The following is a 21,373-nucleotide window of genomic DNA, read 5'->3' on the forward strand; positions in this document are numbered from 1 at the left end:
GGGGGGGGGGGGGGGGGAAGAGAACTTCAGTCTACAGAAAGACTTCAGAGTTTCTCCCCTGCCCCACCCCCGCCCACCATGAGTAAAAGGTCCATCTGCTCAATACTGGGTCTAATTCACTTCAGGTCCTTTTAGTTGTTTAGTCTTTACCTGCACTGGTCACAGGCAGCGCCAGCAATTGGCATGGACACACCCCACACCAACTATGTCTGGTATCCATCTGCTGCCTGATCTGATCTCTAAAATGCTAAATACCAGCCCTGGCATCTGACAGATGAATTCTGTCCTCCCTAAAGAGCTCATGGCCATTGTATCAGCTATTGCTATGTGTTCTCATTGCCTCCCACAACTCTGTTAAATCATGGTTCACGTTTTTCCCTCACTCTGTCAAAGTGGGATGGCTCAATAGGCCCCACATCAAACTCACCCTATGTGTATCTCTGACCAAATCAGCTGAGGGCAAGACCATAACTGTGTGATCACCTCCACATCCCTCTGTATTGTAGTCCTGAAATATAATCCAGAGAAGTCCTTGAGTCCTTAGGATCATTTTCACCCAGATGAATAATCAGGACATCAAGTGGCTGTAGCATGGCCATCAACAAGTGCTGGGATCAGCTTATGCCACATCTACCATACCATGGAAGGGAAATGGTTCACCCTTGAAGCTCAGTTGTTATCTACCTGCTGCCTGCCTGCCAACATCCTGCCACAATTGCTTAATCAAAAAGCAGCACCAACAACTTCTGGGATCAGCTTATGCCCTGTCTGCCATTCCAAGAGCTGATCCCAAAGCATGCCACTCCTATTAACAAATGAATGCATACAGCTTCAGCCTTTAAGCCCAGCAGCAATCCATCTGCCAATCTCACTGCCTTCCTGTGGGCCCAATGCACTATAGAGTGCCCACTAAGCAAAACATTAACTATGGTTTGGGATATCCTCTGGAGTCAGAAATAGACAAGGTTAGTTATGCTTACTGGCAGTTCCAGCAACCTTTCCCCTTGCGTGGACATAAATTCTGTAATAATTCAGTTGTCAGAACCCAATATCCTGAAATTTGAGAATCCAAACCTTCTGGTGTAGCTGATGTTGCTGCCCCAATCCTGAAAGAATGTAAACCAAAGTTATTTGGGGTGAGACTGCATTAGTCCAAAACTATTTTTTATGACTGCAGCAAACAGGTATCTTGTCAGGAAAGTGCCATCCTCATGTATAAACAGCAGGTCCCACTCCTAGTTCCGTAACACTGTCAAGTCCCCTTTCCCAGTCTGGTCTGTTTTGGAGTATCTTAAGGTCAGTGACACTGCACTGGGTGACAACCATGCATACAATAATTCAGCTGCCTGGACCTATCCATGTCACCAACTCACTTATGGAAGCACCAAGGAAGGCCACAATTGCCTTAAATAACAACCTTTATCCCACAACTGCATATCCTGGGCAGAGCATTTTATAGCCCTGTAAGAATTTGTGGTTATGGAGTTCCTGTCATCCCTCCTGTCCCCCATCACCTCTGGATCATCCCTCCTAGAGCTTTCACACTATGAAATCTCTACATGGGTCTGGGAACCCCTGCTAGCTTACACCAAGAGACCAGGCCAGCTGAATGACCCAATATAGTGAAGGGAGCTAACTTGTGGTACACCAACTACACTGCATATCCTACCACTCGAGATGCGCCATGAATGCTGGAGCTTTTTCTGAGCTCTAAATTCTGGGAATTCAGTAAGGTGGGCCTTATCGTCTCCTGAATGTCCTCAGGGAAATGCATTCCTGACTAGTCCTATGGCTGTCAGAAGTCAAGGTTCCACAGTCAGTTGAGGATCAGCTGTGAACCTTTGTTGGCAAATGGGGTGAGCTCCTGGAATCTGTCTGTCAGCCTCACAGTGGATGGTACCAGCTGAGGTCTTGCTTCCTGTCCATGGAGATCTCCCTGTCCTAGTTGCTCCTCAATTCAGGATGGGTGGTGGTGTGTGTATGGGGGGGGGGGGGTGTCGTCTCTCTTTCAGCTTCCCTCCTTCTTGCTTTGTTAGTGGTTCTTGTCTACTCCAAAGTCCTGTGGAGACAGAGGGCATGTCTGCAGTACAAAATTAAGTTGATTTACCTTAAGTTGTCATACCCCCACTGCTGTTATTAAGTCAGTGATGCATGTCCACACTATGCTCCTTGTGTTGGCAGAGTGCATCCACAGTAGCAGCGCCTATATCGACACAAAGAGCAGTGCATCATGGGTGTCTTGGGAAGGGGTTGCAAAATTCAAAGCAAAGGAGAAAAGGGGGCAATATCATTCCAAGCTCATAGCAAGAGGTACACTTACAGAGGATAGCATGCTGCTGAGTTGAAAACAGTGACCAGAGTTGTCACAATGCACATTGTGGGACATCTCCTGGAGGCCAGTTAAGTTGATGTAAGCAATTCAGTGTCTGTCGACTTAAGCTCTATGTCTGTCGCAAAGATGGAGTTACTAAGTCAATATAGCAGGCGAGTTACGTCAGCAGGAGGAATTTTGTAGTGTAGACATTCACATTATGTCGACATAAGCTGCCTTACAACATAACTCTGTACCAAAAATCCTCGTCCACCCCTGGGGCCACCATTCCCTCTATGGCCCCTGGCTTCTCCTGCACCCCTCCTTCCCTAACAGTGCCAACCCCCCGCTGTAGCTGCAAAGGGAAGGATGGCTGCTCCAACCCCCCAGATGTCTTAGTACAGCAGCCATGGGCTTCTCCCTCCCCCAAACAAGGAGGGAAGCAGAACCCCATGCTGTCCCTGCAGTGGCTCCACCACTATAGGGGCTGTGGAACTTTCCCCAATGAGCCTAGAGCTTGGGGGGAAGGGACTTATCTCCCCTGCCAAACAGCTTTGGGAGTGGGTGCTTCTTTCATTCCCTACTATCCAGTCAGAATACCTCCCCCGCTAAGGAAGTAAGAGGGTATCTTCTGACAATGATAGTCAACACATCTTGGTGTTTACTTTTAGCCAGGTCTCTCTCACTGTTGCAAATTTAGTTTGCCTCCGAATTCAACACCACTGTTATAGCGCCCATCCCTATCTGTACAATACAATATTTAAAATTGCATTCAAGTATCAAAATAACTCATACTTTGCCCAGCCAAGAAATCTTGACTGAGTACAAGTAAGCTCTACATCTAAAAGGCCATCCTACATCTGGTGCTCTGTTCTCTGAGAGGTTGCTTCCTCCCTCAGGCTGCCTATTTATTTTAGCCCCACATGATATCATTGCCTATTTTGTTCATTCTGAGCCTAAAGAATGTTGAGGGTTTCTTTTTCCTTTAAGGCAAATTTGACAAGCAATATTCTCCTAGCTCTTTGAGCTGCTGTAAATGAAACATTTTAAAAAAATAAAGCCTGTGTACATACTGGAAATAACATAGGATTAAAAGGCAACATTGTAGACACCAACCGTGAATTAGACATGCTTCTGTTATCAGGGGAACATACCATAGCTAATGCTACTCTTACCCACAGAGGCAGCAGCCCCATAACCTCATCGATCCTGAAAAAAGACACCTCTTGGCAGGTAATATTAGTTCTTTTATTCCACACTAACACACGTATGGGTTGTAGAAGGATTGCACAATTTTTCTACCTCAGTGACTCATTATTTCATGTACCCATCTATTTTAGCAACCTCCTTTATAGGACCTTACCTAATATCCTTGACTGCTACTGCCCTTCTAAATGCTCTTTATGCACTGCAAGCAAACACAATAGGAAGAACCTTCTATCTTCAAAACAACTTTAAATCTCCTGGCACTGTCATGAAGGCACTCCTTGGTATCCTCTCAGCCCTGTCTTACATTAACTTTGGGGTATATTTTTATTGCTGCTTTCTTTTATTGAAAACTACAGACAGACATGTCAAAGGATCCCCAAGTACATTCTCATTTTCCTGCTGTCAAACAATGGAAAGAATCTATATGTAGACAAACAAATATTTTAAAGGTTGAGGTGTCAAGCACCCAAAGATGGTGGGGCAGGGGAGAGAGAAGGATCTGTTTTGCCTGTGCTCTGTCCAGATCTATTTTATGTAGCATGCTAAAGAGAGATGTCCACTGATGCATACTCAGTGCTAACAGAACATTGACAGTGTATTGGTGGCAAGCCAGGAACAAGCTAGCCTAAGCAAAATATAGATGGGAAATGGCAGTTGTTTGCCAGTTTATAGCCTGGCTGAATGTGAATGGATTTTCATAGGGCCAACAGAAGTATGCCTTCCTGACTTCAGGACTAAGCCCTATCAAATTTCAGAGTCCTGTTGTAAACCATGAAGGTGCAGGATCTCTGAAGATATGGTCAGAGTATTTTTATCATAGGAAGTGGTAGGCAACCTAAATAGCTGCTGTTCTAATAAAACATAAGGCCATATTGTGTTGCCAGTTTTTAAACAGAATACCATGTTGATACTGATGTGACATCAATGATGTGGCCAGTATTAATTACATCCTGGAGTTACTATATCAGATCTCAAAAAAAGGGTCTTGAAATTCCTGTGAGGAAAAGGAAGCAGTAAGTTTCCTCTACTCTGCAGAGAAACCCTTAGGAAGGAGGCAGAGAGGATAGAAAATTCCATGAATCTCCTGATGTTATTCAATTTGGAAAGAACAGGTTGCCCCTCCAGCTGAATAAGCAGCTACTTGGCCTCCAAACCCTGCAGATACTCTGAGATGTGTAAAGGCAAAACACCATCCTGGCTCTAGAACCTACTGCCCTTTAACGCTTACTCCTGGGGGAATTCTGCACCCCTGTGCAAGTGCAGAATTAATGTCCTCCACAGATTTTGCTCCTCCCCACCTGCAGAATAATTTATTCTGATGGGGAGGTTAAGGGAAGCTGCAAGAGGGGTGTAAGAGGGTCTAGACTCACCCCTGTGGCACCTCCTACTGTTCATCCAGGGAATTAGCTCACCAGCCTCTGGAGCACCCTCTGCAGGCCAGGGATCCACCTGGTCCTCTGTTGGCACCTGTGTCCCTCCCAAGACCCGGTGCCCCTCACCCTGGGTGCTGCCCCCTAGCAATACCGACACACATACTAGGTCTCCCCTCCCAGGGGAACCCCCACCCACTAACACCACCTCACCTCAGAATAAGGCCACTGCCAGTCCCCATCTAGCTCCCACTCTCTGGGGCAGACTACAGTATAGGCCACTCATCATCAGCAAGGTTGGGTTTGGACCTGCTGCCTTGGCCTAGTCCTGGGCAGCCATCTGCAACCACCAGTACCTCTCAGCCTTCTCCTAGGACCCAGGCACTCTGTGTCTAGCTCCTTACAGCCAGGACCTTCTCTCTCTCTTTGCCTTCAGAGAAAGACTATACTGAGTGCCTGGCTCCCAGCCTCTTATATAGGCCAGCTGAAGCCTGATTAGGGTGTGGCCCAGCTGCAGCCACTTCCCCCAGTTAGCCAGGGTTTTATCTTGCCCAGCCCCAACCATCTGCAGGGCTTTTCCAACCCCTCAGGGCAGGAGCGGGTGTAACCACCCCTCTATAGAGCGTGCTCAGTGTCCTCTGTGGTTGCCCTCCTGGCTGGAGCTCTCCCTCCTTCTTCTCTCCACCTGCCCTGCTAGTTGGAGCTCTCCCTTACTCCCTGGGCTACTGCTGCTGGCTAGAGCTCCCTCCCTAGACTACTACTGCTACTGCTGCTACCACTGCTGCTGAGTCAGGGGTGGGGGGGCCTTGCTGGCCAGCCCCCCCTCCCCACCATCTTTGGAGGGAGAAGCTAAGACCCCCTCCTTCACCATCACCACTACCACCTGTGGGGGGGTCCTTCCTGCCTGGCTGCCAGGGTTGCCGGAACTACTACTACTGCTGCTGCTGCCGCTGGTGCTGTGCGTGTCCTGGGGAGCTGCTGGAGCCTGGAGGTGGAGGAAGAGGACTGCGCGGTCCATCGGCTGCTGGGGGAGCGCATGAGACTCTGGAGACCACTGTGGAGGGGGCTGTTTTGGACTGAGTAATTTTCGAACTGTGCTCTAGTGGTGGGGGTCTAGACTGTGTTTGTGGGACACAGGGGGTGTGGCGTGGAGCCTGCCCCCTGGTCCATCTGTGTGTCCCCCCCCAAACCCCCACCACCACCGGTGCCCCCTCCACCACCAACCCCACAGCCCATTTCCCATCTGCCTCCGCTCCTGCCTCTGGGACTCTGCTGCTTTCCTGGCCTGCCACGCCCTACTGACAGCGTTTGGGCCTGCAGCGGCGGGCAGGCGGCCCGCACATTGACTTTTCGCAAGCGCTCGTGGGCACACCTACCCCCCCCTGGACTGACCCCTTCCCCTTTTGCAACAGGCCTCCCAGCTTTGCCCTTTGCTGCCTACCCCCTTTGCCCTCTGTAGGCTTTTGCCCTTCCCCAGCTTCAGTTTGTTTGCCTGCCCCGCCCCTTTCCCTTTGTAGTTTGGTTTCGTTGTCCCACCCCAGCCCTGCGGTTAGCCCTTCGGTTCCTCTGCCCCATTCCCAGCCTTGTTGCTTCCTTGCGCCCCCCTTGCCCTGATTGACCTTTCCCCTCGTGTGCCCATGCACCCTCCCGTGCGCTTGTGCCCCCCGTCACATTTTGGTTAATCACTGCACCCCTTTCTGTTATTGTGACCTTCCCTCCCTTAGTGTAACTAGAGGAGCCGGTGTCGGTGATTGTCCCCCCTAAGCCCTTGATACTCCCACATCTCCCTGTGTTTCGGTGCCCTCCTCCCCTGCCTGCAGCCTAGCGGGGAGGAGTGGTTGACCTGCCTTTCCTTTGGCCATCCCCCCCCACCTTTTTTTCTCCAGTGTGTTTTCCCCTCCCTCCCTGCCCAATATGGAGGGGAACACGGCGGGTGAGCCTCCCCAAATAGGCCCCGCCACCCCTCCCCTGCCTGTCTCCTCAGCCTCTACCTCGACCTCCGCTGCTAAACCATCTGCCACCACTGCGGCATTGGCAGCGGCGGGCGACGGGGTGACCTCCGATGCTGCCACGCCCTTCGCTCCCTCCAATTATGGGGGAGCTGCCCCAGCCGGCAGGAAAGGCCAGGGCAAGAAAAAAGGAAAGAGCCCCGCTAAAAAGACTGGGCCCTCCATGGCAGGGGCTGCCTCCACTGCTGCGGCCCTGCCACCGGCCACAACGATCCTTCCCGCTGCTCCCTCCACCAGCTCTGCGGGTGCCCCTCCCCCAGCCCCTAGGGCGTATGCCCAGGTGGCAGCGGCCACCGGTATGCCATCTCGCCCATCCACCGCCTCCGCTTCCAACTATAGTGGCCTGGGCCCCTTCCCCACCTTGACTAGGAGGCATGGCATCCGTTGCCTCCAGGTGCCCGCCTCGCCGCACGTGGAGACCTACGTGCGGGCGTTGGCGAGGGTGGTGGGGCCCGCGGCCATCGTGGCGGCCTCCAAAATGTATGGCAAGGTTGTCTTTTTCCTTGCCTCGGAGGCCACTGCCCAAGAGGCGGTGGAGAAAGGCCTGGCGGTGGGGGGCGTATTCGTCCCCCTGGAGCCGCTAGAAGACCTGGGTGTCCGTGTGGTCCTTACCTCTGTTCCTCCTTACCTTCCCAATGTCGCCCTGCTGCCCGCCCTTTCCACCCTGGGGAAACCTATTTCCATCGTTCGCCCTCTCTCGCTAGGCTGCAAGAACCCCGCCCTCCGTCACGTCCTCTCGTTCCGCCGGCACGTGCAGCTCCAACTGCCGCCAGCGGCACGTGCTGGAGAGGCGCTTGAGGGGTCTTTCTTGGTCCCCTATCGGGGGACCCATTACCGGGTGTACTATTCTACGGGGGAGGCCCGGTGCTACCTCTGCCGGGCGATAGGGCACGTCCAGAGGGACTGCCCCTTGGCCCGGCACGGAGGAGCGTCCGGGACCCCCGAGCCCCGGCAGAGTGCCAGCCCCACCATTGCTGGCGCTCCTAGTTGCCCGGTACCCGGAGCCGCCCCTCCTCCTTCTCGGACCACCACTGCTCCCGCTCGGGCTCAAGGGGTATCTCCCCCACCATGCCCAGATGAGCGAGAGAGCCCCGTCTCTGCTATGTGCACTGTGGCGGGGCCTGTAGAGGAGGGTGCGGTGGGGGTATTGCCGGGTGCGAGAGAGGGCCCCCCCCAGGGGGATTCTGCCCCCCCTCCTACTGCCCCATTGTTACCCCCTCAGGTCCTCAAGCCGTCATCTCTGCCCCCCGACCCAATCCCTGTCACCCAGCCCGCAGACGATGCCATGGAGGGCTGGACCTTTGTACAGGGAAAGCGGGGCAAGCGGAAGGCTCGAGCTCCACTCCTGCCATCCGGTGCGGAGGCCCCCTGGAAAACCAGGAAGGGGGGCTCCGCTGCTGAGCCTTCCGCTTTGCCCGCGGGTGCATTACATCTACCGTTGCCGGTTGGGGAGGCTGTGGCACCACCGGAGGATGCCGCCATCCATTCTCCGCAGTGCTTCCTCGCGGAGGCCCACGTTGCAGCCCCTCCTACCCCCTTGCCACCTATAACCTCTGCGATACTCGAGGCGAGCGTCGCCTCGGGTGCTAGCGGGGATGATCCCGGGGTGGTGGGTGGTGAGCTGCCCTCTATCTATGAGGAGATCGAGGCCCTGGGTCTGACCCCGGTCACCCAGGGGGAGGACGACCCTTTACCAGCGGGCCTCGATCTGGCCGCTCTCACCTCAACCCCCCTTTCTGCGTCTCCTGTTCCCCTGACCGCTGCTCCTGCCTTCGAGGAACCCCTGGACTCCTTGACCTGCCCGGCTGCGGGTGACACATCGCTGACGGCCGCCGAGCCTCTTCAGGCGACGGCCGGTGCCTCGCGGCCGGGACTCGAGTTACCAGGGGTATCCCTTGTTGGCGTGGGGCAACCGAGTTCCTTCCCGAGTGGGGACCCCATTGCAGATTGTTCACCACCTGCTGCTGTGGCTGTTCCATCTGCCGTAGAGCCTGAGCCCGGCATCCGTGGGGACCCCCTCCCTAACCCTCAGACCCCTGGGCCCGACCGATAAGAGCTACCTTCCAGCTGTCCAGCTCCTGGGGCCCAGGATCCCACCTCTGTCCCTCTTAACGACCCTATTCCTGCCCCCGGCCCTACCCCTACTCCTGACCCCAGCTCTATCCCCTCCACCTCCCACGATGCCATTGCTGCCTCTGGGGATGTCTCTTTCTCTTTCCCAGAGGGTGACCCCCAGAGAGCGGCCTTTGTGTTCCCCAGTCCCGACCCACTAGGGGCTGCTCTTCTCCCTCCGCCGCCGCCCCCCATTAAGCCGGGGTCTGAGGCGGACCGTGTGGCGCCGGTCCATCGGGCGCCACGTCGAGGGTCCGCCCCTTTCCTGCCCGTCTCAGTGGGCCACGGGGCCGAGCCAGGGGCCCCAACGGGGGATGATCTGCAGCCAGTGACCCCCACACCCCCATATGCTGCGAGAGGAGCTGCGGGAGTTTTTAGAAGATGTGCGTGGCTCCCGCAATAAGGTGCCGCTCGCTCTCCAGCGATGGGAGGATTTCCATCAGATCCTCCGGGCCGCGAGGGCCCTCATGGGGGAGGGTAAAAGGACCGGGAAGTAGGGTGCTGCGGCTTACCAGCGGGTCCGCAGCTTCCGTGACTCCTTGCTCACCTTCGGGGTGGGTCACGGTTTGCTGCGCGGCCCAATGGGGGCCGCGAGCGTCCCTGCCAGCGAGGATCCCCCCCAGCCCTCCTCATGCCACCTATCTCTTTTGCAACATTGAACACCCGGGGCTGTAGGGTAGGTCTCCGCAGGTGCCAGGTGCTCTCCTTCCTTTGGGAAGGGGGGTACTCTGTGGTTTTCCTGCAGGAGACCCACACGGATCCGGCCGCCGAAGACAGCTGGCGGCTGGAGTGGGGGGACAAGGTCTATTTTAGCCATCTCACAGCTCGTACGGCTGGAGTGGCTACCCTGTTCTCTCCCGACCTACGGCCCGAGGTGCTGGAGGTTGCCGAGGTTGTGCCGGGCCGCCTGCTGCACCTCCGGGTCCGTATGGAGGGGCTTGTGGTCAATCTTGTCAACGTCTATGCCCCGACATCGGGCCCGGAGTGGCTGCCTTTCTATCAGCAGGCATCCGCCTTCCTCGGCTCCTTGGATCCTCGTGAGTGCCTGGTTCTGGGCGGAGACTTCAACGCTACCCTCGAGGAGCGGGACCGCTCGGGGACCGAGCAGTGCCCGGCCGCAGCGGACGTCCTCCGGGAGATTGTAGAACGTCATTCCCTGGTGGACGTCTGGCGCGACCACCACCCGGACGACGTCTCCACGTTCACCTACGTCCGGGTGGAAGTCCATCGGTCGTGCCACTCCCGGTTGGACCGCATTTACTTGTCACGTCTCCATCTCTCACGGGCCCACTCCTCCGACGTGCGGCCGGCCCCCTTTTCTGATCACCATTTAGTCACCGTGACGGCCTCTCTATGTGGGGAGAGGCCGGGGCCGGCCTATTGGCACTTTAACAATAGCTTGTTGGAGGATGTGGGCTTCGTGGCGTCCTTCCGGGAGTTCTGGCTGGTCTGGCGAGGGCAGCGGCGTGCCTTTCCCTCGGCGCGGCGATGGTGGGACCTAGGTAAGGTGCGCGCCCGGCTCTTCTGCCGTGATTACACCCGGGGCGCCAGCCGACGGAGGGATGCGGCGATAGAGCAGTTGGAACGGGAGGTCTTGGAGCTAGAGAGGCGTCTGGCCGCCAGCCCTGAGGATCCATCCCTTTGCGGAGCATGCCGGGAGAAGCGGGAGGAGCTCCGGGCCCTCGACGATCATCGGGCCCGGGGTGCTTTTGTTCGATCCCGCATCCGCCTCCTTCGGGAGATGGATCGCGGCTCCCGCTTCTTCTATGCCCTGGAGAAAAGGAGGGGGGCCAAGAAGCACGTCACCTGCCTCCTAGCGGAGGACGGCACCCCTCTTACGGATCCGGTGGAGATGTGCCAGAGGGCCAGGGCTTTCTACGCACACCTTTTCTCCCCGGATCCGACCGACCCTACCGCTTGCAGAGTGCTCTGGGACGGACTCCCAACGGTCAGCGCGGGCGACCGGGACCGGCTGGATTCGCCTCTCTCTCTGGCCGAGTTCTCGGAAGCCCTCCGCCGCATGCCCACCAATAAATCTCCGGGCATGGACGGGCTGACCGTGGAGTTCTACCGCGTGTTCTGGGACGTCCTCGGCCCGGACCTAGTCACCGTCTGGGCCGAGACCTTGCGGAGCGGAGTCCTCCCTCTTTCGTGCAGGCGAGCCGTGCTCACCTTATTGCCGAAGAAGGGGGACCTCCGCGACTTACGGAATTGGCGTCCCGTCTCGCTCCTCAGCACGGACTACAAAATCGTAGCCAAGGCCATCTCGCTGCGGCTGGGGTCTGTGCTGGAGGACGTGATCCACCCAGACCAGACCTACACCGTCCCGGGCCGTAGTATCTTTGATAACCTCTACCTGGTCCGGGATCTTCTGGAACTTGGGTGTAGGGATGGTCTGTCGTTCGCCCTCCTGTCCCTGGATCAGGAGAAGGCGTTCGACAGGGTGGACCACGGATATCTCCTGGGCACTCTGCAGGCGTTAGGCTTCGGACCTCAGTTTGTGGGTTTTCTCCAGGTGCTGTACGCCTCTGCAGAGTGTCTGGTCAGGCTCAACTGGACCCTGACCGAGCCGGTCAGCTTCGGGCGGGGAGTGCGGCAGGGGTGCCCCCTCTCGGGCCAGCTGTACGCTCTGGCGATCGAGCCCTTCCTCTGTCTCCTCCGTAAGAGATTGACTGGGTTGGTGCTTCGGGAACCGGAGCTGCGGCTGGTCCTGTCGGCGTATGCCGACGATGTGCTCCTCGTGGTCCAGGACCCGGGCGACTTGGTGCGGGTGGAGGCTTGCCAAACGGTGTACTCGGCGGCCTCCTCCGCCCGGGTCAACTGGGTCAAGAGCTCTGGCCTGGTGGTAGGGGCCGGGTGGCAGGCGAGCTCCCTCCCACCCGCGCTTCAGGCCATCAGGTGGAGCGCAGGTCCGCTGCTCTATCTCGGCGTTTACCTTTCTGCCACGCATCCGTCTCTGCCGGAGAACTGGCAAGGTTTATAGGGCAGAGTGACGGAGCGGCTCCGGAAATGGACAGGACTACTCTGGTGCCTCTCCCTTCGCGGGAGGGCACTGGTACTCAATCAACTAGTCCTGTCCATGCTCTGGCACCGTCTCAACACCCTGGTCCCGGCCCCGGGCTTCCTGGCCGACCTCCGGAGGGTGATTCTGGAGTTCTTTTGGCCAGGACTGCACTGGGTCTCTGCAGGGGTCCTCCATCTGCCCCTGGAGGAGGGAGGGCAGGGCCTGAAGTGCCTCCACACTCAGGTCCATGTCTTCCGCCTCCAGGCCCTGCAGAGGCTCCTTTATGGTGCAGGTAGTCCGGCGTGGAGCGTATTGGCGCACGCCTTCCTGCGCCGCTTCCGAGGGCTCCGATACGACCGGCAGCTCTTTTATCTCGATCCGAGAGGTCTTCCGCGAGACCTCTCCGGGCTGCCGGACTTCTACCAGGACCTCCTCCGGACCTGGAAACTGTTCTCAGCGACCAGGTCCGTGGCGGCCACCGAGGGGGCAGATCTCCTCGCGGAGCCCCTGCTACACAATCCCCAGCTCCGTGTGCAGGTGGCGGAGTCCCCTGCGGTGCGCCAGAGGTTGGTCCTGGCAGAAGTCACTAGAGTCGGAGACCTCCTGGACTACGACCGGGGAGACTGGCTGGATCCCCTGACGCTCGCTCGGCGCATGGGGCTCTCCAGGCCTTGTACTCCCCAGCGCGTACTTCAGGAAGTGAAGGCCGCTTTGCCGCCCGCTGCTCGGGTTTGCCTCGACCGGATCCTGCACGAGGGCACGCCCCGCCCACCCTCCACCCCTGGCCCTCCGGACCTTTTCATCGGGCCCCTGCCCCGTGGACCCAACCGGCCCCCCCGCCCCTTCTCCGTGAGCCGGCTGCACAACTTGCAGCCGGTTCGTTTCCTGACCGCGCCAAGGAAACATCTATACACGCTTGTGCTCCACACTCTTCACTTCCTCCCCTCATGTCCCGCCCCGATACAAAGTGGCGGGACCTCCTGCCACCTGTCGAGGGTGAGAAGCCCCGGTGGGCCAGCCTCTATTCCACTCTGGTCCCGAGGCCCGCCGGGGATATCAGCTGGCGGCTCCTTCATGGGGCCGTGAGCACGGGCGTGTACTTGGCGCGGTTTACCCCTGTCCCGGACACCTGTCCTTTCTGCGGCGTGAGGGAGACCCTGGCTCACGTTTACTTAGAGTGTGCCAGGTTGCAGCCCCTACACCGGCTCCTCACCGATATTATGTTACGTTTTTGGTTACGCTTTTCCCCTCACCTTCTCATTTATGCACTCCCTATCCGTGGCCCCACAAAGTCGCGGGACCTCCTGGTCAACTTCCTCTTGGCACTGGCTAAACAGGCCATCTATAAAACCAGGGAGAGGAGGTTGGCCGATGGAGGTTCCTGTGACTGCGGGGCCTGTTTCCGATCCTCTGTCCGTTCACGTATCCGGGCAGAGTTCCTCTGGGCGGCGTCCACTGGCTCCCTTGACGCCTTTGAGGAGCAGTGGGCGCTGTCTGGGGTTCTCTGCTCGGTGTCCCCGTCTGGTTCTCTTCTTTTGACCCTTTGACCACACTCCTGTCCCTGTTTTTACATTAGTTGTCCTCCGTAATTATTTGAGTTCCAGGCCCTGTGGATCCTCCCCTTAGGCTGGGGGGGGGGATCCTTTAGCAGTGGGCGGGCTTACGCCCGCCCACTTCCCGGAACCCAATAGGTACAAGGGGTCATACTGCAATTACACATTGAGCCTACCAGGGGCTGATGCGCCGCCAGAAGAGCGGGCAGCTGGCTCATGGGCTGGAGCAGCCAGCCATTGAGAGGGAGGGGGCTGAAGCTGCCTTCCTCATAGCATGCTGCCTGAGAGGCCAGGTGAGAAAGCCTGGGATATGGAGGGTGGGGGAGGAGGAGAGACTCTCCCAAGCCTTTGCACTGCTTCTGAGGGGTGCAGGAAATGTTTCTGTATTGTAGTTTAAATGAATTATTACCCAAAGTTCTATATTAATATGCCCAGTAAGGAATCTATTTGTTTAAAAAAAAAAAAAATTCTTGGATTTTTTTATTGTCTGTATTGTTCCAGACATACTTGCTGACAGGTACTTTGCAATAAATTAACAAAATAATTTAAGTCAGCATTATTATATTGTGTTATTTTTACAAATAAAGTATACAGAATTTTAAATAATTGTGTACAGAATTTTCTGGTGTAGAATTCTCCCAGGAATGGGCTCATTAGTGGTGCAGCTTCATTGGATGTTCATCCTCCATGTCCTGTGCCTGGCTCTCCCTCTCCATTCCCATTTGGGGATGAGGATATGGAAGCTGATCTCAACCATTAGTGATGGAAGGAGAGCTTTACCTATGGAGAGTTCCACTGTACATGGCTCCTGGATGCACAGCCCTATGAATCTCAGTAGTTTTGCACTCTTGCTATCTTTAGGAAATTTGAGGATGATTGCTTTTATGTAGGCTTATGTCTCTGAAGGTGAAAGTCTGTGACAGTGCTAGGTATCCCTGAGATCATTGGCTCTACTCATGCTTACAATGGGAGGTGTGATAGACCCAGACCAGTTGGGAACAGTAGAGAAGCAGAAGGGAGATATACTGGCCACTGGATAAGCAGTTTTCTGTTCCCTGAGTGACCAGAGCAGGGGCTGCTCCAGGCTAATAGACCACCTGACTCCAATTAACCTGCTAAGAATCAGGTGAGGCAGTAAAGCACCTGACTCTAATTAAGGCCCCTCTGATGCTATAAAAGGGCTCACTCCAGTAAAGCAGGGGGAGTCAGAGGAGAGGAAGTGTGTGTGTGAGGAACTGGGAGCAAGAGATTCTCAAGAAGCTGGGAGTGAGTAGGCATACTGCTTGAGGACTGAGAAGTACAAGTGTTATCAGACATCAGGAGGAAGGTCCGGTGGTGAGGACAAAGAAGGTGTTGGGAGGAGGCCATGGGGAAGTAGCCCAGGGAGTTGTAGGTGTTGTCAGGGTTGGCTCCAGGCACCAGCCCACCAAGCTTGTGCTTGGGGCGGTACCTGGAGGGGGGCGGCGTGGCGCTCCGGCCACCGGGGAGAGCGGAGCTGCAGTGGGCTCACCACCCTCCCCCCAGCGTTCCGGCCGGTCGGGGGGAGAGCGGAGCCTCAGCTGGGCTCGCTGCCTGGGGCGGCAAAAAAGCCAGAGCTGGCCCTGGGTGTCGTGTAACTGTATCAGGAGGCACTCTAAACAGCTGCAGTCCACAGGGCCCTGGGCTGGAACCTGGAGTAGAGGGCAGGCCTAGGTTCCGCCCATACCTCCCAACTCCTGATCAAACAGAGGAGGAATTGACCTGGACTATAGCTTCTACCAGAGGGAAAGGTCTCTGGACTGTTTCCTGACCTACAGGGTGAATCTGTGAAGCAAACAAATCCGCCAATAAGCGCAGGACCCACCAAGGTAGAGGAGGAACTTTGTCACAGAGGTCAATAGTTTTGATTCCACCAGCTATTAACCACCTTGCCAATGTCTGAGGTAGGATCGCAAGACCCCATAAACTAAGCATCTTCAAATTGTAATACTATTGTTGTAATATATTAACAAATCCTGTATTTTGAATGCTTAAACTTATTTCAGTGTGTTGAGCACATTTTCTTACTCTTCTGCTATTTTTAGGCTCATCAGCCATAATACAGGAAGCACACATCTCAGAATGGTATGAAAATTTAACAGAAAACCAAATAATTTAAACAGTGCAGCAGCTCCAGGAGGTGTTTCTGACAGTGTGTATAAAAGTGAAAGTTTACAGTAAATATGGCAAAAGTTGAAGACAATGAGAAGTTCCACTTTTATCCAAGATGGCTACTGCTGTTACTGATTTAGGGATGCTCTTGGTTGAGGCATGATTATGTGACAGTATAAGCTAAAACAAAACCTCTTTGCAGTTTAGCTGATATTTAAGCACATTTGGGGGAAAAAGATATTTTAAAATAAAAATGTGAATGGAGCATTTACTGGGGGGTACACCTCTGGTGTCTAGTATTATATTCCTCCATCAGCTACTGTTTAAAGTTGTCAGGCAATACATTTATTACTGTAGACATCAACTCTTGTCAATATTTTCGGGACACAAGAAAATCCATGTACATTTCTGGGGGTGGGGAGGATCAGAAGGGAGTTTGCTTATTTTTCTTCACCCTTTGTTTCTTTTTCAAATGCAATGATGTAGCTAGACTGGTCCTTCTGACTGAGAACATGTAGATACAATTCCCTCCAGAGTTTATGAATTTCATTCCAGAGTTCACCAGAGGGGACCCTTTGAATGTGATGTGAATCACTCATCCTCTCTAAAGGGGCTGAATGCACTGCATCACATACATTTTAGTTTGAGTATTAGATCCCCTGTTTCTTTAAAAAAAATCACTTTAGAAAAAAATAAAGCGAAACTTCTCAGATTCACTCAATGTTTTATGAAATTATGGATTTTCTTTGGCAATGAATTTTTTCACATAGCTTCAGAAAAATAAATTAGGGCATTTCTCATCATTGCTCATGTGTGTCTAGAAGTGGTCTCCTTTACGACATTGTATCTCTTCCTGAGGGATTTAGTCAGTCCCAAGGCTCTACTTCCTTGAATTATTCTCTCGATCCACAATTCAATTTTGTGCCTTTTGTAATATTACAATTAATCACCATATCAACTAAATTTCTCTTAATTTCAAGTATTTTTAATGCTCATGAGAGTAAATATAAGGAATATCATTGGCTAGATAGAACATAGTACATCTATGTATTTTCTTAATATTCCCCAAAGCCAGGAACTCCATCTTAGTCATGACATTAACATACACTTATGTCCACCTAGACCTACATTTTTGAATTGGTGGTTCTACAGAACTATTTCTTGTGTGTCATTATAAGACTTCCAAACTCATCTCATTTATGTCCTGAATAAGATTACAAAGTAGGATAGGGACAGAAGCAGTGTGGACCATAGGCCTCATCGTGGTATTGAGTTTCAAGAACTTCTGAGTTGTCATCTTGGTTCTGTTACTTGTTATGTGCCTTTTTTGCAAACCATTTAGTCTCTCGGGTTCTATTCACACAAGAGAATTGAACTGGCAGATGACCTGGTAGAACCACACTGGGGTAAGAACGATGGGTATCAGTGTTTTGTATGAATGTACTCAGTGAAATCCTGACCCTACTGACGTCAACTTGAAGTGCTAGAGCTTGAGTAGTCAAAGATTCATACTCCAAGAGCGATTGATTAATTTTTTGGATGAAAAATTAGGTGACTCGGGCATCTAATGCTGTAACTAAGTCTCTTTTATTTAGAATAGGCAAATCTCTCAGAGGGATTAGAGAACAAAACCAAGTGCAGTTTATAACTCAGATTTAGCTCTTCACTTCCAGTTCTGCCTTGAAACCCTCAGCCAGACAGTCTTATCCAGTTTAGGACTCCATGTTTTCACTTCTTCCGCAAATGTGTTAAACACAGGATAATCCACGGTCCTTATATGGGTGCACAGAGGGAAAGTGAGAAAGAGGACCATGCTTCAATCCTTCCTCCATCTTCACCGACCCACATATAATGCAGCTTGTATGCACTCTCCATGCATAAGCTGTCCCTGATCTTAACCTCTCCAAACTCCCCCTAGGATGGCTCAGCCCCCTACTGTCTTCTGTTCAGGGCTCTGCATATATGATACCGTCTAGTCCTAAATTTCTGTTATGAGCATGTGCTTGTATTGTCACTCAAAACAGCCCCCATGATTTGTGATACATCTGTCCATGAAAGCCACAGCATAGCTGGGCACATAAGCATTTGAGGTTTTCTAGGGCATTAAGCTTGCATGTTGCTGTGCTTCGCTGTAGCTATTCTGCAACATAAATTGTTCAAATTTCTGCTCATAACTACCCATCCAGTTTGAGAACACTTTTTTCATCCTATTTAAATATTTCATTAATTCAGTTTGAACATGAGCTTGACGAATCTGCAATGGAGGGAATCTTTTCTTTATCTCTCATACAGCTTGTAATCCGTAAATATGTATAATATTTCAAACACCTTTCCTAAATTATATTAAATGAATAAAATCCTAGTTAAGATACATCTAGATTAAAAAAAAAATTGGAAACTTCTATTTTGTTTTGCCTTTTTGTGACTTAAACCATCTTTAATTTTGGGGTGATGCATGCTGTGGCTATTTTGAGTCCATTTGGGGGAGGGGGGAGGAGAGAGAGGCTGCATATAGATGTTTCTACTAGAAACACCACTTCAGTCCTTACTATAAATCCACTCAAGTGCTATTATGATCAAATAAAACAAAGGCTATCCTTTTCCTTTTATTAACTTTATGTTTCTAAGTTAAGGTTGATCACATCAGTAATGGAAATATTTTTGGTCTGCTTCCCAGAAACTTTGTTTGCAAGTCACTGAGCATGGAATTTTACTTCATTAATCATTGCACTGCTTGAACAAATCAGATGTAGGTAACGTAAGTCTAAGCAAATAGGCAGAGTTTCATAAGTTTTCTGCAATGGGTTGGAAAACTGAATTTGATGTATCTGGAAAATGCCATAGAAGTTATTTCCTTTTGGGCTTGAGAGGTATGGAGCTTCCCTCTTTTGATTTATAGTGGAAAATTAAGACACTTTATAATTTTATAGAAACTGCTTTTGATTTCTATGCCACAGCTGAAAACGTTATGTCGTTTACAATGCAGGGATAACAATAAAGCACTTTTAGGGAATACAGGAAGGAAGAGGAGGCAACTGAATACTGGGCAAACAATAGGGCTAGATTCCCAGTTACACCTCTCCAACCCCATTGAAGTTGCTTACATGAGAGAATTTCTTGGCCCATTGCAAATACACTGTATTTTTACTCCAAGGTTAAATCTTGCCCTGTCCTGATCTCTCAACAGTTGACTATATATTTGTATAGAGTATAATGGACAGTAGATGTTGGCCCTGTGAGCATTATACACCTATTTCATTTTTAACATTAAGGCCTGGAATAAATCTTTAGCCTCTTATGGCCCAATTTTTCAAAGAGAACAAGCACCTGAAGTTCCCAGTGGCTTAAAAATCAGAGTTGAGGGTGCAAAGCATATATAAATGATACAAAATCCCAGCTCTAAAGAGTTTAATCTATGTTGATGACACATAGCAAAGGAAAGGGGATAAGATGCAGCCAGAAGCAACTGAAAGAGTTAACCTGTATCTTGTTAAAGGCACAATTATTGTTTTGGGGTTTATTTTAATTTTCTTTTGTCTCTTTATTAACACTAGAGATAATACAGAGGGAGAGGAATAGATTCATGGATTAGAAAGCCACAAGGTCCACAGTGAACAACTAGTCTGACTCCTGTGTATCACAGACCATAGAACTTCCTTCAATTAATTTGTGTTTGAACTAGATAGAGCTTATTTATTTTTTTTAGAAATAACATCCAATCTTGATTTTCAAATTGTCAGTGAGGGAGAATTCATGACAAACCTTGGTAAAATGTTCCAGGGGTTAATAACTCTCACTCTTAAAAACCTTATTTCTAGTTTGAATTTGTGTAACTTCATCTTCCAGCCATTGGATCCTGTTTTATCTTTGTCTGCTAGGCTGAAGAGCCCAATATCAAATTTAGGTAGGTTCTCCAGTAGGTATTTATAAACTGTGATCAAGGGATTCCTCTTGGTTAAGCTAAATAGATTGAGCTCCTTGAATCTGTCACTATAAGGTTGGTTTTATGACACATAGGGATCATCCGGTTAGGTCACTATCCATGTTTCCCCACTTCCGGAGTATCAAAGTCCCTTCTCCCTAATAGTCTCAGGCAGTTTTCCCTCTTGCTGCCCCAAGGTGCCTCTATCTCAGTGGCTGAACACAGGCCCACCCTCTACTCTGGGTTTTGGCTCAGGGAACCTTCTAGCCAGCAGTCAAAGTCTGTTCCCTTTGGGACCTTAGTGCCCTTTCCTTACCATCTAGCACTTTCCCCTTTTTGGGTTTGCCAGCCTCCTGACTCCCCCTTCCCAGGGAGTAACTGTGGGCTACCTGTCCCTCCAAACACTCCTACCTTCTCTCAGGGAGTGACCACAGGCTTTCCCAGGAGCCACCCATTGCTTCCAATTTTCTGTCTTTACAGTCCCAGCCCAGCTTCTTCATCCTCAGGGGGCTTCCTCACTCAGGGGATTACTTGGTAACCTGATTCCCCTCAGCTGTGGCTTGTTGGGGTATTACCCCATACTTGTCCAGAAAGGGTTAATGCAGAGTGAAAAGGGGGCTAATTAACCCATCACAAGAGGAGAAACCTTTCAAATATGGACATAATGAATCATGATTAAAACACTTCTGTTACGAGTGTTTTGAAAATAATTGGTCAAAATCTACAAATATTCAGAAATTTCCAGTGACTCACGAATATCCAATAATAGGACTTCAGGAATCATATTCACTTAATATGGATGTTTTTAGTCACAATAATATTTTTGAATTTGTTTTCTCTAACAATTTATCCAGCTCCACTCAAGAATAGAGAGGTTAAGTTTGACTTCCCTGCTAAGTAAGGTACTGGCATCAATTATTAGGAATTAAAACTACTTAGAAAAACAGTGATGCTGAGGAAATGCAGCATGGGTATTTCAGAGTCATCTGATCTTTGTTTATAGGCTAATGCTCATAGTGAGTTTTATTATTTTCTGTAAAAACCTCTGAAAGTTACTGAATAAGTTCTAGACTCCTGGCATCAATACTGGGCTGGTGAAATGAACTGATAACTGGCAGAATAAAAGAGATCATAATAAACTGTTCAAAGGTGATCAAATGAGATTTTTGCCAGGGATACAATACTGCAGCAAGAATCATTTAAAATTTTTAATGGTGATTAGAGGTAGGTGAACTACTTCCAGTGGGGGATTTATCCGGTACATTTAACCCTCTTTCCAGTTCATGAAATGCCTGCAAATTGAGATTTTTACAATTGTTTCTTTATTTAAAATTGTTCAGCAAATGTTTCATGCATACATAGTGTAACTTATTCATTGCTCATGTGCTATTTGCTGTGAATATTTATCTGATTATTCAATATGCATTTCACTGACTGAGTTGTATGATGGCATCATGTCACATGGCATTTTTGTGTTGGGATAAATATGTAGTAACACTGAATTCCCAATTCTATACATTGGTGGGAACTACAGCTTATTCAAAGCTGCTTGCAATTCTTGTTGCAATAATATTGGATTGTAACCAAAATATTATCAAACTGGTTTTCAGAGTGGATGATGTATTAAAGCCCCACATACTGCCAGCAATCAAATCCCATCTAATGTAGCTGTTTGGTCAGAAGAACAGAGACAATCATATTTACAAGGATTTGAAACCAAATATTAAAATTCATCAACACACATTGAATAGAC

The sequence above is a fragment of the Trachemys scripta genome, chromosome 2 (assembly GCF_013100865.1).
Source record: "Trachemys scripta elegans isolate TJP31775 chromosome 2, CAS_Tse_1.0, whole genome shotgun sequence".
Classification (NCBI taxonomy): Eukaryota; Metazoa; Chordata; order Testudines; family Emydidae; genus Trachemys; species Trachemys scripta.